Source organism: Phyllostomus hastatus, unplaced genomic scaffold, assembly GCF_019186645.2.
Source record: "Phyllostomus hastatus isolate PE091 unplaced genomic scaffold, TTU_PhHast_1.1 phas_scaffold_501, whole genome shotgun sequence".
NCBI lineage: Eukaryota > Metazoa > Chordata > Mammalia > Chiroptera > Phyllostomidae > Phyllostomus > Phyllostomus hastatus.
This window is the reverse complement of record NW_025334033.1, coordinates 43,692,419-43,710,328: the sequence shown is the minus strand read 5'-3', so window position 1 is coordinate 43,710,328 and position 17,910 is coordinate 43,692,419. Positions and strand designations below refer to the sequence as shown.

Below are 17,910 nucleotides of genomic sequence, written 5' to 3'. Positions count from 1 at the left end.
GAGTAATCTGTCCACTGAATTGGTGCTTGCTCATGGTGCTCATATTCAGGTTTTCTTGTGGTTAAAAAATTATAAACTTTAAGGCTACAAAGAAATCTGTGTGCAATATTTCAGTTCAGTGCCACAAACCTAAGAATGGTCTGTTTCACGAGGTATATAATTATGTAGCTGTGGATCTGCAAGTCTAGGGAATCATGAATTTATTTAGTAAGTTATTTTACGCGAGACTTCTAAAAACATATTATCTCTCTTATTTTCTTTCAAAAATAGATCAAGGATTTCTACTTGACATATATGATTGTCTCAGCTTTTGAAGTTTGGCCTGTTTTCCTCAAGTTTTCCTCGCCAGAACTTGGTTCTTAAATAATTTTTTAAATGAAAAAGATCTTTCTGTTTCTTACTCAGTAATAAATGAATGTATTCTTACGTGTTATTAAAAAGGGGAGAATCATTGCTAATCTGATGAATGACGACAAATCTTCATCTTCCCTATGTTGCTAGTGTCCTTGGGAAATCAAGCTCAATAAGGCGTGCGGAGGAGAGTTCTGTGGCCTTGTGACAGCTGTGGAGTTTGCCCCACTTCACACATCTCCGCGTCTAACTGCCCACTCTCAAGGAGTGTGGCTGCAGCAGGAAGTGAAATATCTTTGCTGATGCTCAATGTATAACCTAAGCATGCACATCTGGCCATTAAACATCCTTTTCCTAGTGAATCCTGGAAAACAGCCTAATTATACTCCCAGGCAGATAACTCAGGAGTGAGACTGTCCCGTAGTTGTGAACAGGCAGCATCAAAGTTAAAATTCTTTTCTGCACCTCCGCCCTTTTACCCTTCACTGCCATCTCCATAATACCTGAGAATACCAGGTCTGACGACTGGTGAGAAGCCATTCCAGGCAGGCAGGTGGAGAAGGAGACCCATCAACCTTTATTGCACAAGAAAGTCACGAAAATGGGCCACCTTACAAGCTGCCCATGTTCTTCTATTAGTTTTTCTCCCGAGGTGACTCGGCCGTGCCTCGTCTTTCCTCTTTGGCAGCACCCTTGGTTCTAGTGTTTCCTTGGCCTGCTGCATCCCACACCACCCAGGCTTAAGAGTGAGGAAGACCTGGAGTCTCGCCTGGAGACTGGGGGCCGGCCAGGAGCTGCGGGTGGGTTGGCGTGGCAGCTTGCCTGTTGATTACAGTCCCCACAATGTGCGAGCGCCTTGGGACTGCGGGCTGCGCTCCGCCAGCTTCGCCGTGTCCGCCCCGACCTCACCAGGTTTGCAGACAGAAACAGGCTGGGAGTGAGGGCCTCCGGCCCAGTGCCCACCTCTGTGCCCCCAGCGTCTGCTCTTACCGCCAGAGGGAAGAAGCCCGCCCCGGAGCAGGCAAACACCCTAGCCCCGGGGGGACAATCAGTCCCTGCCCAAACCGCCGCAACGCGGTGGCACTGCCCGGGTGCTCGGCTCGCCCACCCTACGGCCTAAGCATGTCTTTTAATATATTTAAAACACCTGACTGTACACAGTGGGGACTCAGGGCGGGAACGGCTGAAGTGCTCATTTTCGGGGCCAGGCTAGCTGGTTCGAGCTCCGGGCGCACGAATTAGGCCCGAGCTGCAGAATCAAACCCTTTTCCCTACCGCAAGGGGCTCGGATAGTGCACGGTTTGGGGAGGTGAGCGACTATGGGGCCCTGCGGAGGCTCGGACGACTGGTGTCCGGGGCCTGGGCAGCCCGCTAGGAGGCAGAGGCCCGCCCCAGGAGCCTGGCAGGTGCCCCCAGGCGCGGAGGCTGATTGGCAGGTGCGGGAGTGGGTGGGGAAGGTTGGGGCTGGGCCTGGCGCTGCGGGAGGCTGCGGCCCCGCCTCCCCGCCCCCGCCGCGGGACTATCTGGTCCCGGCAGCAGCGATGTCCCCCGGCAGGAATGTCCCTCCTCAGATAATGTTATTTATATCTCTGGGCGGGTCCGCGGCTCGGCAGCACCAGGCGCCCGGCGGCCGCTGTGCCAGGAGCCCCGCGCTGCCCTCCTCCCCCTGCACCACCGCCGCCCCCGGGCTCGGGCTGGCCACAGCTACAGCTCGGACGCAGGTGAGTCTCGGGAGGGCCCGGCGGCCCAGGGGGTTTGGGTGCGGGTGCGGATGCGCGAGTATGGGGCGCGCGCCGCGAGCGCAGAGGAGGCGTTGGGCCCAGGGGCCCCTGTGGGGGCCCAGCCCCAGGTGCCGGCTGTGGGGGCGTCGCGGGGCCCGGGAGGCCCTGGCGGCTGCGGCAACGAATATCCCGGGGCGCGGGAATCCCCGTGGGTTTGGGGAGGCGCTTGGTGAACTGAGCACTTGCTTTGGAGAGGCAGATCCTGGAGCGTCGCCCGGGGACGCTGGGAGGGCGGTGAGGGGGGTGCATGTTCTGGTCCTGGGATGCCTCCTCCAGGACCCCTGCTTGGGGGCAAAGGGGGTCCTGTCTCTAGCCTATCCGATCTTCCCTTCCCTCTGCCCTCTCTGCCTCACGCTGCCGGGCTTCTCAGCCCTGGGGCTGCTCAGATTCTCTTCTGGGGAACTTGGCTGTGCGCTTCCCGGGCAGCCCAGCGCCCTGGGAGGGAGGACGGGACAGGGCAGGGCAGCGGAGGGGGGCGGCCCCCGGCCTCTGGGAACGACGTGGAGTGGCCGGGTGCAGACCCGGGGAGGAGAGATCGGAGCGCTCAAGGCCATACTCCAAAGATCCCCACCCTTTCTCGCCCAAAGAGTTCCGCTCCTCAAAGCTGCTATGGTCCAGCCTACTCTTACCGCCTCACCAGTCCCTCTCTCTCCAACAACCTGGGCATGAGAAATAGAAAGTGGGAGGAATAACAGGAGCTTTAAAACAATCCCCAACTCCCACCAACTCGCCCAGGCTTCCAAGGGTGAGAAAGTAGCTGAGGGCTTGAGTACTGTTTCCGTGACAACGAGGTAGGGCCTTGATTTGTAGCCGGTTAATATCCAAACCACTGTCTTCAGTGAGCAGTTAGAGGCGCCAGGAGTTAGTAACAGCACACTTGACTCGCTGAAGGAAAATGAAAAGAAGCCACTGGGTTGTTGTTGTTGTTGTTGTTGGTGTTGGTGTTGGTGGTGGTGGGGTGTGTGTGTGTGTGTGTGTGTGTGTGTGTGGTGTTAGATGCATCAGATGGGCACGAACAGGCGTGTGTGTGTAATATAGTGCCAGATTTTGCACCTAAAACTCCTGTGAGGAGAGGCTAGGCTGTTACCTCCAGGTAAGAGGCAGCCACACAACATCCACAGCCTTGAGATAGTCGTGATCTATACTTCAGTTTCTGAGGAAAGTGATTCTGGTGGCTGCTGAATGAGAGGAGTTGAGCCTGCAAACCAAAATTTCAGGCACCTCTCTCCTATCCAGTAATTTATCCTAAGCTTCACAGACGGTTGCAAATTTTATTCTAGAATTCCCTCTTTGACCGCCTCCTGCTCCCATGATCCAGGGCAGGTCATTTCCTATTCCAGGGTGAGATTTTTACTCTTTCACTAGGAGCCCTGAGTTCCAGAATATCTTAACCTCTTTTTTTGGTAGGTGCAAAAAGGTACGTGTACTAAACACCCAGCACTCAATATAGCTAGGCTTGTACTTGCCCCGGGGCTGTGGGCCAGTTAGGGAAAGGAATATTAGGTTCACACTGAAGAAGAGCCCGCCAGCCTTGAAAACAACGGACTCCTCAGAGATGGGTCATTTATACAGAACTCGATCAAACTCTAGAATAAACAAAATGGAAAGACGTAAACCTTACAAACCTGGCCTTTAGACCCATAAGCTCTTGCTCTTAGCTTTATCACTGGCTCAGTCACAATGATTGTGGAGGAGCTAGTTCTGTTAATCCCGAGTTCTGGAAAAATTCAGACACTGCTGGTGGAACTGAAAGCACCTGAAAACTCCAAGGCATCCAGGACGGGCCTCGTGGCACAGGCATATCAAGTTTTCCCGAGTGGCTTGCCCAGATGAGAGCTGAGACACCACCTTTTGCTCTAGTTGTTGCTTCTTCCAAGTGTTCTGACGGTGTCCCCTAGCAGAACACCTGCTAGATGACTGGCTTTGGGGTAGGTAAAGACAGGGCAGGAGGAAGGCTCCTACCTGGGATCATATCTGACAAAATAAAAATGACTATTTTAGGCAAACTAGGTGTGAATGAAAGTTTTGAACTAAAGTCAAAATCTGTGGGTTCTGCCACAGTCCTGGAAACAGACTGCTTTTGGTCAATAAACATAGTAACAACTTTCTCCCCGCCCCCCGCCCCCCCTGCCATGTTTCATGTACCAGTGCCTACTTTGGTGCCTGCACACTAGGTTAACCTTTGTTGAATGAGTGAGAGAATGAATAGATAAATGCTCAGAGTTTTCCTTCTATGAGCCTATTTCATTGTCACAGTAACTCTGCAAGGTGGCTCATATTATCTGCATTTGACAAGTGAGGAAACAGGCTCAAGGAGATTAAATAATTTGCCCCCCATCACGCAGCTGGTACGGGGTGGGGCCGGGATTCAAACTTGGCTGTTTGGTTCCGCCCTCTTTATAAGGCAGACATTCGGCAGGGGATATAGTAGTGCTAGTTGGAGAGATTTAGCTGTAGGATTGTTTGTTAGCTTCACAATCATTCACTCTCAAGACCTTGGGTCATAATTGTGCTTATATCAGAGAGGCTTTAAAGTCTTACCTGAACAGGGTATCGGGCACGTATTTGCTCATCGGTGTTTAGCCTTGCCCATGAGGTTTAGGGCATTGTTTCAAGGACAGAACTGCAATTTTGGCAGTAGTCAAAGCATGGATTTTTTGAAAACAGATTTTCCTTTCAGTCCTGGAAGTGGCCAGGAGGGCTTGATGATGCATGAGGACAGTGTGATAGGACAAGGATGACTATAAAAAATTCATGAGACAAACGCTATTGGAGAGGGAAGGGACCTTGGAGGTCACTGAGTCCAGCCTCCTGCTTGTGTAGTCACTTGCTTAAAGGTGAGACCTAGCTGTGGTTTACCTGGTTGCTTACGTGCAGACACGGAACACGCCTCCTACACTTCCCATGTCTCTTCTGTCTCTCTGTCCCTCAAGGCCAAAATTGAGTTTATTTCCTGGAGTTCTGCCTAATCAGCCCACTGAAGTTTTTCCCCCCTTTGGGGGAGATTGTGAGAGGAAATACTGTAAACTCAATACTTTCATTGTGGTGAAATCTTTAAAAAAAACATGTTGGAGACATAGGCAGAAGAGATGGTAGTGAACATTAAACTCTAAACTGTTCCATAATCTCCCCTTTGCCTGTTAGGGTTACAGATGCATGTACTTTTACACAAGAGGTATGCACATTACTATCTTGAGATGGTACTAATCTCAAGGCCAATAATTATGTAGCATTTCTGGGGCTGTGGAGGAAAGAAAGGACCTTAGGGAATTATTGGGACTATCAGACACCTGTTTAATCTAAACTCAGTCAATTAAATCAAAATCAAACGCAAACTTTACCCTCTATCCAATACCTGAAAAGATAGGAAACATGACCAGTGGGGAGTTTGTTTTTTATTTTATTTCACTTATTTATTTTTTAGAGAGAGGGGAAAGGAGGGAGAAAGAGAGGGAGAGAAATATCGATGTGAGAGAGGAACATCAACTGGCTGCCATCTGTCCATGCCCTGACCCGACTGGGGACCAAACCCAGAACCCAGGTGTGTGCCCTGACCAGGAATCCAACTGGCAACCTTTCAGTTTGCCAGATGATGCCCAACCAACTGAGCCACACCAGCTAGGGCAAATAGTGGGAGGTTTAAACTGAAATAAAGTCTATCTCTTCATTATCCATAATGATTTTTTCTAACCTCAAACCTGCAGATTAACATTTACAAATTGACTTGGGAGGATCAAGAGTGAAAATAACTGTGCTGTGTGGGTTGATGAGAAATTTGATTTTATAATGAGGACTGGCAGGGAAGTTCATGGATACTGGGTTTTGAAACCATATGAATATTACTAGCCAAAGGTTACTGTGGAAAGAAGTATTTTGTCTTAAAAGTCAGTTGTATTAACTCAGTTTTTTACAAACAACTCTTTGGTTACTCCCCTATTGTAGATAAGAAATCCGGGGAGGAAGGGTAAATGCAGTGATCTGTGTGCCAGAATGATTGCGCAGCCTTTGCTGGGTTTATCACAAAGATGCTGCTCTCCTCTGACAACCCCAAAAGGCAATGGCCACGTGGTTTCAGAGATGGGAAGGTGATGGAGGGACGGTGTAGGAAGCAGTCAGGAGAATTCACTGTCAGATCTGGCTTCGCTTGCTGAATTGTCAACTCCCCTTGGTAAATATTTAGAAAATGTCATAGCATGTTTCCCATTGTTGCTGTGCTTATTTCTTAATTCACAGCCAAAGAGCCAATTCTTCCATTTTCAGCCAGCCTTAGCTGAATATCAAACCACTAGGGGATCCCAGCTTTACAGCTCACACAGTGTGAGTGTTAGCGGCAGTCATAGACAGAAAATGCTTCCTTTATGCATTGCCTGGCTAGCTTTTGACATTCCCAGACCACCTTTGATTTTTCTCGGTGACAGGAAACATAATGAAGCATCTTCTTCCTACCTTGGTGTGGCCTTTTCAGGCTTTGCCATAATGTTTAATTTCCACACTATACCTGTGCAAACCTGGCCAAGGGTATAATTGCAAGGGCAATTAAAACCCAGACATTTATCATGTTAGCACTGGGGGCAAAAGTGAGGCCTCCTTTCTTTCTTTCACTTCAATGCTATAAATTGAGCAAGTGAAAAAGCACAGGGCTAGAAAAAAATAGACTTTGCAATGAACTTGGCTCAGATCATCCAGGATATTTATGAAAAGAATAACAGGGCACCTTGACAGCTAAAGAATAATAATTGCTTTGAATTATAGTCAGTTCAGAAGTTTCCACCATCATGAAAAGAAGCAGAAACTTGCATAATCCTAAAAGGGAATACGTCGAAAATATGTGTGTGTCTCATTTGAGAATTCATAGTACTTCATGGAAAACAAGGAATACTTGAAAGACATAACTTATGAGGACTGGAAAGCAGTCCGTCCCTAGCCTCATTCTGTCCTTCTGCACAGTTCCTGCCTGTTTCCGCAGGCCCCCAAGAGTAGTCAGTCAATTTCACCTTCTATCATATTTTCTCAGGGTGGAAGATTAAGAAGAGGCCTTTCATAATACTGACTTTGAGCCTTAAGTCATAGAGAGCTAGAGCTGGAAAGGCCTGAGAGATCCTTTTGAAAAACAGAGCAAACATTTGGCACCTACTGTGTACATTACATTGTTATGTGCTAAAGACACAAAAAGGGATCAGATGGAGACCTGTTGGTCTGGTGATTCAACAGGACACCTGAGAGAGAGCCTAGCAGAGGAAGCATCTGGTTCAGGTTAGGGAGCGCCTAGAATTTTTCTAATGGAAGAAGGGAGGGTGGGCAAGGATGGGGTCCTGGGCATTTAGTCCCCAACAGACAGGCAATAGAGCATGATTAGATTCGGGAGTGAGGAGTAGGTCTGTGTGGCTGTGTAGGGCATAGTCCAGAAATGGACTCGAGGTATGACCAGAAAGATAGTCTGGTTCAGTTTGGGAAGAACGTTGAAGGTTTGAGCTGAAATTGTAAACGTTGAGCAGGGGAGGGACCTGATCAGATCGGTGTTTGGACAAAGCTCACCAGTGACGGTGAAGGAAACGTGAACTAGAATTCTGCTAGCACAAGGTGATAATCACACAGATGGTGTATAGCCTGCTCAGTTTTCAGGATGCCTTTGTATATGCATCATCTTATATTATAATGCCCACCTGAAAAAGCAAAGGAGATCTTATCATTCTACTTTACAGTCAAGGAAACAGGATTAGAAATGAATAATGCTTTTCCCAAGGTCTCTCCAGTAGATGATGGCTGAACCTGACTTTGACCTAGTTTCCTAGATCCAAGGCTGGGGCTCTGTCCAGATCTCTTCAATAGAGTAACTCAGCGGTCCCCAACCTTTTTGGCACCAGGGACTGGTTTTTCTGCAAACAGGGGGAGTATGGGGAGATAAGAGGTGGAGCTTAGATGAGCTTCCCTCTCAGCCAGGTTCCTAACAGGCCATGGACCGGTACCAGTCTGCTGCCTGGGGTTTGGGGACCCCTGGAGTAACAGAATATTCTAGGCTTTCTGGTTGAGACAGTGCTTCCTTGCTTGCTTCAGCAGAACTTTCAGTCTCAGTTTATTAGTTCTGGAAAGAGGGAGGAGGAAACATTCTTTAGCCACAAAACCTCAAGAATGGCCCTCCAGAATGTACACAGATGATGTTTCAAAGCAATAAATTAATGTCAATCATGCATGTGGATTCCTAGGGTGCCATAGATGAATGATGGGTTCATATGCCTGTCGATGATGTTTTGGCTCTTCATTCCCTTACTCCTAATTTGCTGGGCATTATTATACATAGGCCTCATTTGGGGCTTAAAAAATCTTTTTGTCCAGTGATCTTGAGTGCCTTGATTTATACTTCAGTCTTTAACAACAGTTTATTACACTCATTTATTTGCCAAGCACAGTCTAAGCCCAGGAGATATCGCAGTGTACATGACAAAAAGAAAGTCTGACATCATGGAGCTCACATTCTGGTTCAGCTAGACAGGTACTAAACAAAACAAAAACATGAGCACGTGTGACAATTTCAGGTGCTACAAAGAAAAATAAAGCAGTGTGAGGGGAAAGAGAGGTAGTTCTGTTCGAGGTAGGAGAGGTGGGAAGGGCCTCTCCGATGAGTTTTCATAGGAACAGAGACGCAAAGGAAGCACGAGTATGGGGAGAAAAAAGGATGTTGGGGGAAGAGATTCAGGTTGAGCACTAAGGCCCTGAGGCGGGGCCACTGCCCTGACCCAGAGTGGTCAGGAAGCCGGTGTGACTCACGTGGAGGGAGCAAGGGGGAGAGTGCAGAAGTTGGTGTTGGAGAGGAGGTGGGGTCTGGGTCGTGGAGGCTTGAGGTCATGCGACAGGAAGCCACTGGAAGCTGTGGGCAGGGGAGTGACTTGTTCAGATTTGTGTTTTATGAGGACCTTTCTGACTGTTCTGTGGAAAACTGACTGTAGGGGACAAGAGTAGAAGCAGGGAGTGGAATGAACGCTATGGTAGTGGTCCAGGTTAGAGATGATGGGCCTGGCCGATGGTGGTGGGGTGGTGAGATGTGGTGGGCTTCTGAGTCGACTTTTTAAGGTAGAGTTGATGAGACTGAGACACAGAGGACGAGAGAGAAAGGGCAAGTAAAGGACGATCCAGCTGGTTTTGGTCTGACCACTGGAAGAACGAAAAAGCCTTTTACTGAGCCAGGGATATATCTTGTCAAAGGCACTGTGGAATGGTACTTCTGGTTTTCATTTTCACTGAGGAGTTGATTTGTAATAGACTTTGAGAGACTTTTCATTTAAATATACCAAAAAGGAGGTATTTTATTGTGGGTGGCTCATAACATCTGTTTGTTTTGAAGTAAAGCCTTAAATGTACAGTTAGTTCCATGTACCCTTTGCTGGCTGTTTTAGGTCATTCTTACAACATCTCCACCATGTGGCAGAGATTAAGATAGGGTACAAATAAGATTGAAATATATTTCACTTATAAGTAGAAATGTTTTGAATTTGCTGGTTAGAGCCCAAATACTTTTTACCACTTTTTGCCATATTTTAAACAGCTTTTTATTTATTTTTAATCATTTTTTTATTTTCAATTATAGTTGACATACATTATTATATTAGTTTCAGGTGCATACCCCAGTGATTAGACATTACATAGTAAGTGATCATACCCATAAATCTTATACCCATCCAACACCATTCATAGTTATGAGAGTATTATTAACTATATTCCTTATGCTATATTTTACATCCCTATGACTATCCTGTAAGTACCAATCTATACCTCTTAAGCCCTTCACTTTTTTCACCTATTCCCCCAACTCCCTCCTATCTGACAACTGTCAAAATGTTCTCTGTATCCATGACTCCATTTCTGTTCTGCTTGCTTATTCATTTTGGTTTTTAGATTCAACTGTTGATAGATATGTATTTATTGCCATTTTATTGTTCATATTTTTTATTTTTTTCTTCTTAAAGAAGACCGTTTAACATTTCATGTAACTAGTTTAGTGGAGATGAGCTCCTTTAGATTTTTCTTGTCTGGGAAGCTCTGTATCTGTGTTTTGATTCTAAATAATAGCTTTGCTGGATAGAGTAATCTTGGTTATAGGTCCTTGCTATTTTGTATATTTCCTGCCAATCCCTCTGGCCTTCAAAATTTCCATTGAGAAATCAGCTGACAGTCTTACTTACCTCTCTTGTAGATACCTAACTGCTTTTCTCTTGCTACTTTTAAGATTTTTTGTTTTTAACCTTTTCCATTTTAATTATGATGTGTCTTGGTGTGGGCCTCTTTTGTCTTGTTTGGGACTCTCTAGGCTTCCTGGATTTGTATGTCTATTTCCTTCACCAAGTAGGTTCTGTCATTATTTTTTCAAATAGATTTTAGTTGCAATTTTGATGTGTCTTAAAAACTTTTTTGAATTATAAAATGAACTCATGCACAGGGTTAAGTGTATCCACATTGTACAAGATTATGCAATGAAAAGTAAAAGTCTACCCCTACCTCCATCCTTCTCCTAAAAGGTTACCAGTGTCAACAGTTTCCTGTATATCCTTCAAGAAAAATCCAATGCAGATGTCAGCTTATGGCCTGACAGATTTCAAAGTTGTAGCTTTAACCTAGCAAAAGCACATGTTTGTTTTAATTTGTGTGAGTTTGTAGCTCCCAGGTATATACTCAAGTGGCCTAGGGTCCAGCTTTCTATTTGTTAAGGGTCTCTCTCCTCAAAGCCATCCTGCACTGGAACACTACGTACAATATATCACACTCCTCAAAAACCCCTGGTGGTTTCCCTCTGGGTAGAGATGGAAATCCAAACCCATAAAGTTGACTTTTAAGAGCCATTGTAATCTGGCCCCAATCTCTTTCTATCCTTATCTCTTAACACTTCCCATGATAAACCCTCTACTCGAACCAGGTTTTCTTCTACTGACTGAGTCCTGAACATTTCTCCCAGATTTGGAATAGTTTCCACCAGCTTTCCTGGAACACTCCAGCCCCTAGTAATCTCTCTCTTTCCCAAATTTGTTAAAGGGGGCAGAGGGAATAGGGGAAGAAATGATAATGGAAAAAATACAATAAAAAAACAAATTTGTTAAAGAGCTAATTACATGTACTACTTAATTGAACATAATCATAGACTTATTTTATAATTATTATTTAACTTTTCTTGTGTCCATCTATTATTTGCTGAAGGGCACAAACTGATTTATGAATATTAGTTGTGGGTCTTACATAAAGCCCCGCCTAATGCTTTTGCAAATAGAAGTTTAATTAGTAATTTTTGGAATGTGCACTTTGACAATCATCCCCTAATGCAACAGTGCTGGTACATGGGGATTATCTTATTAAAAATTGTTAGATGCACTGGCCAGCGTGGCTCAGTTGGTTGAGCACTGACCCATGAACTGAAGAGTTACTGGTTCAGTTCCTGAGTGCAGGTTCAGGTCCCTGTTGGAGCATGTGCAAGAGGCAACCAATCGATGTTTCCCTCTCACTTTGATATTTCTCTCCCCTTTTTTCTCTCCTTCCCTCACTCTAAAAAATAAGTCAATAAATATTTTTTTAAAAATTGTCAGGTGATGGCTGTCAACAAAGCCATCTTCTTCTTGGGTTATGTAGGTGTCCATTTCCAGAGAATGGTATCTGACACTGCTCCTTTGGATAAAGAACTTTCTAATGTGCCTGGTCTCATTCTCTCATTCACTCTTTATAAGGCATTGCATCGAAGAGCTAGAAACAAGGTGTGTTCATTGGCTCCTAAATGACCAAGAACAGTTATTTAATGGACATGCCAATCACACAGTTTTTTAAAAAAAATTATTGCTTTAAAAGATTTTATTTGTTTATCTTTAGAGAGAGGGGAAGGGAGAGAGAAAGAGAGGGAGAGGAACATCAGTGCATGATTGCCTCTTGCGCACCCCCACTTGGGACCTGGCCTGCAACCCAGGCATGTGCCCTGACTGGAACACAGTGAACCAGCAACCTTTTGATTCACAGACCAGCACTCAATCCACTGAGCCACACCAGCAAGGGCTAAAAAATTTTTGTTTTAAATTATAAATATGTAACATAAAATTTGCCATATTAATTATTTTTAAGTATTCAGTGGCATAAATTCATGCTCATTGTTGTGTAGCCATCATCACCATCCATCTCTAGAACCTCTTTTGTCTCTGAAACTCAAATTCTGTACCCATTAGACACTAACTCTCCATACCTGCCCACCCTCCCCAACCCCTGCACCTGGCAATCACCATTTTACTTTCTGTCTCTATGAATTTAACTACTAGGTACCTCATATAAGTGGAATCAATGTCTTTTGTGACTGGCTTATTTCATGTAGCATAATGTTTTCAAGGTTCCTTCGCGATATAGCATATATCAGCATATCCTTCCTTTTTAAGGCTGAATCATATTCCATTGTAGGTATTGTTTACATTTTGTTTATCCATTCAATCCATTCATCCATTGACAGATGCTTGGGTTGCTTCCACACCTTGGCTATTGTGAGTAATGCTGCTATGAATGTGGGTATACAAATATCTCTTCAACACCCTGCTTTCACTTCCTTAGGGTATATACTTGGAAGTCTTGGAAGTATATACTCCAGTATATTTCTGGATCATTCGGTAATTCTATTTTTATTTTTTGAGAACCCACACCATGCAATTTTAATATTTCTCCCTGGTGTTTGACATCTCCAAAAGGAAGGGCAAAACCTATTAACATCCTCACCTTGGGGAACAAAACTGAACTTCAGAATTGTTTTAGAATGCTATCATTTGGGGAGAGTTTGTCATCAAAGTTCTTATATTAGTTTGCCTATTTTAAAATTTTAGACTTTTAGAGGACAGGCTGGGGATATTTAATTTGCTTTGTAGAGCATGTAGCTCAGACTCAGGTGGGAAAGGGTGTAAATATTATGTGATGATATATTTCAGCCAAAATATCTCCTTGAGCAAGATGACAAGAACCTGGGTTGCTTCCAGCTCCTTTTCTCTTGCTGTTTGCCCTTGGCAAGGAACTTCTTTCTCTGACGTTTTTTCAGAGGGGGTATGTGTGTGATGGTATCTTAATATTTATTATTATCCTTAAAAGCTTCTTTGCAGGTTTCCTAGCAATGCTGAAGTGTGGCCTCATGTTTGTAGCCCTGCCTGTCAGCCCCTCTCCCTCGCCAGGACCCGGGGGAGACTGAGTGCTGCCTCCTGTGTATTTTTGGAGCACCTTTCTCATTCCTTTGTTCAGGACAGATCATCTTGTTTTCTGATTGCCTTCTGTACCATCAGACCGTGCTTCTTGTGACAGGGAACTGGGCCTGTCTGTGCCTACTCTCTCACTCTCTCATGCCCAGCATCTAGAGCCATGCTTGGTACATAGAGGGGAGTGGCTCAAAAATAGTTATGATTAAAAAAATAAAGAATGAATATTTGAAATTATATATAATTGAGTTTGTATATATCTTAACTGGGAAATGAAGCATTATTATAATAATGAGTTGTTGTTATAATGAACCAACATTTACTATGGGCTAGGCACTATGTTGAGAGTTTTTATGTGTATTTGTTACTTCTGTTATGCTAATTTGATAGATAAAAAATCAGGCTTAGAGATGTTTATTTACTCAAGATGACACACCTAGAAGATCAAAGCTGGACTTGAACCCTGGTGTATTTGTTCTAGAGTGCTTAGAAGTACAGTGCTTATTTATTCTATGCTTGCTTAGAATTACCACATCCGCCGTATTTGGATGGAGGTCAACAATCTACGGCTCTTAATTCTAAGAGTTTCTTTTTTTCCCTTTGATTCTGCATCTTTACTGATCTGAAATTAGAAGGGTAATTAGTTGTATACCTGTTTAAGTTGCTTTATCTTTGCAATGTTTTAACCTAATAGGCTCAAACCCCCTCATTAGTTTTTAGTAAATAATTTATGCTTGGAACTCTGCTTCTGATGCACTTCTTTGACATCTAGGGATGAAGATGCTAACGAGCACTGCTGCACTACAGCTGCCTGAGAAGAGGTCTGGTATCACTGCATGTGATGACTGCCCTCCACACCCAACTCTCCACTTCTCCGCAATCTTTTGCTGTGGTCAGCACTCTCTTGCTTTGGAACTATGCCCTCCCTTTGCTTCTAGGATATGGGCTCTTCTTCTTCTCTCCCAGCTTACTTACTTACCATTGCTTCTCTTTTTGTTTGTTTCTTCCTCTCAACCAGCCTTTAATTGTTGGGGTTCACAATGCACCTAAGTCCTTCTCTTTAGCTCCAATCTTCCCCTTCAGTTCCAGATCTGCGTTACAGCTGTCTGCCAGCTGTTTTCATTTGGTTGTAGCCAAAGGTCTCCAACTCACCATGTAGCAATAGGACCTCTTGGCTCCCTCCTTCACCCCCAAACCTGCTCTTCTGCCTGTTTTCAAAGTTGGGTCCATGGTGTCACCATCCTCCCAAGTAAAAACCTCAGCAAATTTTTGGTTTCTCTTCTTTTCACACTTCCAAATCCAGTTGGCTGTCAACTCCTGTGCAGTTTTTTCTTTAGGATTTTCAAATTAGTTTCTTTCAGTTTCCACTGTTCCCTTTCTTATGTTTGAATAATTGGTCCTCAGTCACTCATCTCACACCCTGACCTCAGAATTATTTTTTTAAAACATGACTATGACTGAGTCATTCAGCTGCTTTAAAACCCTAAATGATTCCCCATTTCCCCAAAATAAAGTTTAAACAGGCAGGCAGGGACCTTCACAATCTATTTCACCCTCCCTCTCCAACTTCATTCCCTCTCCACGTGCCCTGGGATTATTGGAGGCTTGTGACTGTTTAAACTTGAGGTGCATTTTCATGCCTCCATGATTTTGCTTATACTCTTTTCTAGGCTTGGAATATCTCTCTCCCTCTCCTTGGCCCTGAACTCTTCTTCTACACATATCCTGAAGGCCCGGCTCCAACATAACCCTTTTGATGCCTTCCCTCTTCCCTACCCGAGGAAGATACACACTCTCTCCTCTGAGTTCTTAAGCTGTCACTTTTCACATCGTGCCCTGGTTGATCGTGTACAGGACTTACCCTCCTCTAGGTTATGAGTTCCTTGAAGACGGGATGTGTGTCTGGTGTCCATAATACCCTGGAGTCTAACTCGGTGTTTGGCTAATGTGCAGTGCTTAAGAAATGCTGGTTCAGTTGGGTGATAGGGGAAGTTTCAAGAATACTCAGTACTGAAAGTAATGGAAGGTGCTTACTGTTGATGGGGTGCAGATAAGGAATGATGGGGAATGCTTTCACCCTGAGTGGAGGTTATCTCCCTACCCCAATATTCCCCATTGCTTTCCATTTATCAAAGGAAAAATAGCAGCTGATTTTTAAGCTAACTTCATCAGAGTAGGTCTATTGCTAGAAAACTTTAGTTATTCATCCAGAATGCAGTCCCTCCCACCTCATTTTTCCGTGAATGTTTGAGGCTGACCCTCAGAATGCAGCTATGAAAGGCTCTTTGAGTGGGTGATTCAGACTGTACACACACGATCTGTTTTATAAGGTGAAAAACTAAGAAAGGCATTTTGGAAGAGAGACCCAAAATCCCTATATAGAAGGGTTTTTTGTTTTGTTTTGTTTTGTTCCCCCCCCCCCCCCCCGGTGAACTTACCTCTTTTGTTTGTGCTTAAGTCATGTTGAAGTAGAAAGTACCTTGGAAAATATTCTAGCACTTATGTGTTGGTTTGTCCTGCCCTCGTTTTTGCCTTACCCGAACAAAAACTTTCACCAGTGGCTGTACTCACCAGAATATTGCTTGCTCAGGCCTTTGAACGTGTTTTGTTTCTTTCAACAAAACTCTCTGTCAGGGATACACTCCTACGGCAATCTAACCGCTCTCTCCTTTTGCTGTGTTCTGTGCATAGTGATTGACAGCTGGTTTTCAGCTTCTAAAGGCAGTGAGTGGAGCTGCTAGGCCTTTATAAATATGTGAAGGGGTCTGAGATGAACTGATGATTGGAAGGTCTTGGAAAGATATGCCTGGGATAACGAAGGGCAGAGGACAATGTTAGGCCTTGTGTGAGGGACCCGAGGGTGGAGAGACAAATAAAGGGACTCGGCCAAGACAACCAAAGCCCCAGTGAGTGCCAAGGGACATAACGAGGCCGGTGGTAAGCAGACATCAGTCAGCAAACTTGATCCAGAGGTGACAGTGAGAGCGGGGTCAGCTAATAGCAGCTTCTAGAAGTTCTAGAATGCAACAGATGCCAGTGATGATTTTACCATGTCAAGGATTACTAGGGGCCACAGCAAAGGTTACCCACAGGCTGAGTACTGGTTCTCGGTCTGGCTGCATGCTTTTTGTGTAAACAGTCCCTTTTATTTTCAGCGTTGGTTTACTTTGTAGTATTTAACTGTGCTCTGATCTGGGATTTTCTTACTTAAAGTCTAGGCTACTGTTAGGGCCGGTGGATCAGGCTCTGCCTTTGTCTGCAAGGTGGATATGAGCACGATATATACATGCTTTCTGCCACTGCTGGGCAACCTTGATGTCCAGACATTCATCTCAGAGTCTGAAACAGGAGGGTCCCTCTGTGTGGGAAGTTGTTAGAAGAGTGGGGGTGTTTACAGGCCCAGGGAGTGAGATGCTATGGTAGAACCAGAGTGAACTGTCCTGGGGAAAGGAAGTCTGTACTCTCTGCAAGGCGGAGGCCCACACCTATGAGGACAAATGAGGTTGTTTGCTTGCAAAGCGATGTGAAGTCACTTTGCCCAGGAGACTGGAAAAGTACCCGACTAGCCAGTCACTGGGCGAGCTGGGTGGGTAGAGCGGCTAACTCAGTAGTACCCTGACCTCAGCGCAGCACCTCCATCAGCAGCCTCCGTTTAGCTGTTCTCCCTGCTTCTGACCCAGAAAATGCTCAGAAAAATGACTGCAGTGAAATGCATCTTCAAGGTGAAGCTTTCAGTCTGGGTGGGGAGGACGTGGAGTGGATCCCAAGGGGGCAATACTTCCGAGGTGTGCTGGGAGCGAGCTTTGTTTATATGCTCTGACACAGAGGAAGTCACTTTACATCTCACCCCGTCTCCAGCAAAACAGTGCCTTCTGCTTGTTTTGCATAAGCCTTGTGCCTCCTCTGCAGAGGAGGCATGGAATGAACCGGGAGCTATAAAGCTCCTGGCGTCATAATTCTTTGCAAACAGCAGAGTCTAGGGAACAGTGTGTGTTTGGTGAGCAAGTGATCATTACAGTCTATACTTGGTTTCTCTATCTGTAAATGGTGGGAGCGCTTTCTCCTTGAAGTGTGAGAAGGTCAAAAATGAAATAGTGTAATTTTCTTTTCTAAAGCCTGATGCTTAAAGCATCAAAATGTCTGAGAGAGAGAGAGATGTTTTGTGGATAAAATGTACTCAGAGCACCTTACAGACATCATCTAGTAACCTAGAAATCTTGGAAGGGTGTCTGGTTCAACTCCCCTAATTTACAATGAGGGAGAGATGCACAGGGGGTGGGGAGGGTTGGTGGGGGGTGGGGGTGATTTGCCTGCAGTGACTGAGTTGGTTAGCTGCAGGACTCTAAGCGGGACTCAGGTTTCCATCCATGACCTAGTCCTTCCTCCCTCCCTGTCTCTCCCCCTCTTCCTCCTTCTCCCACAGCTTTTAAAAACAGGTTTTAAAAAACTATAACATGAACACATACCCATGGTAAAAATAATTCAAGCCATACAGAAGAGTGTAAATGGTACTTGTAGACCCATTACCGGAGGTAACCACTATGAACAATTTCTCATATATCCCTTAGAGATTTTCTAGGCACAGGCAA

General features: G+C 45.1%; 1 protein-coding gene across 2 annotated transcripts in view; it reads left to right on the top strand.

The window, feature by feature from the left end:
• Positions 1 to 1,873: 1,873 nt before the first annotated feature.
• Positions 1,874 to 17,910, top strand: part of SPTB (spectrin beta, erythrocytic) — a 117,484-nt gene continuing 101,447 nt past the window's right edge. Inside the window, exons 1-2 of one of the 2 annotated variants that reach the window (XM_045822109.1) lie at positions 1,874 to 2,072; positions 14,094 to 14,142. The gene's annotated coding sequence lies outside the window, so the exon portion shown is untranslated. The remainder of the gene's footprint in view (positions 2,073 to 14,093; positions 14,143 to 17,910) is intronic. The other variant, XM_045822108.1, reaches the window with a different exon arrangement.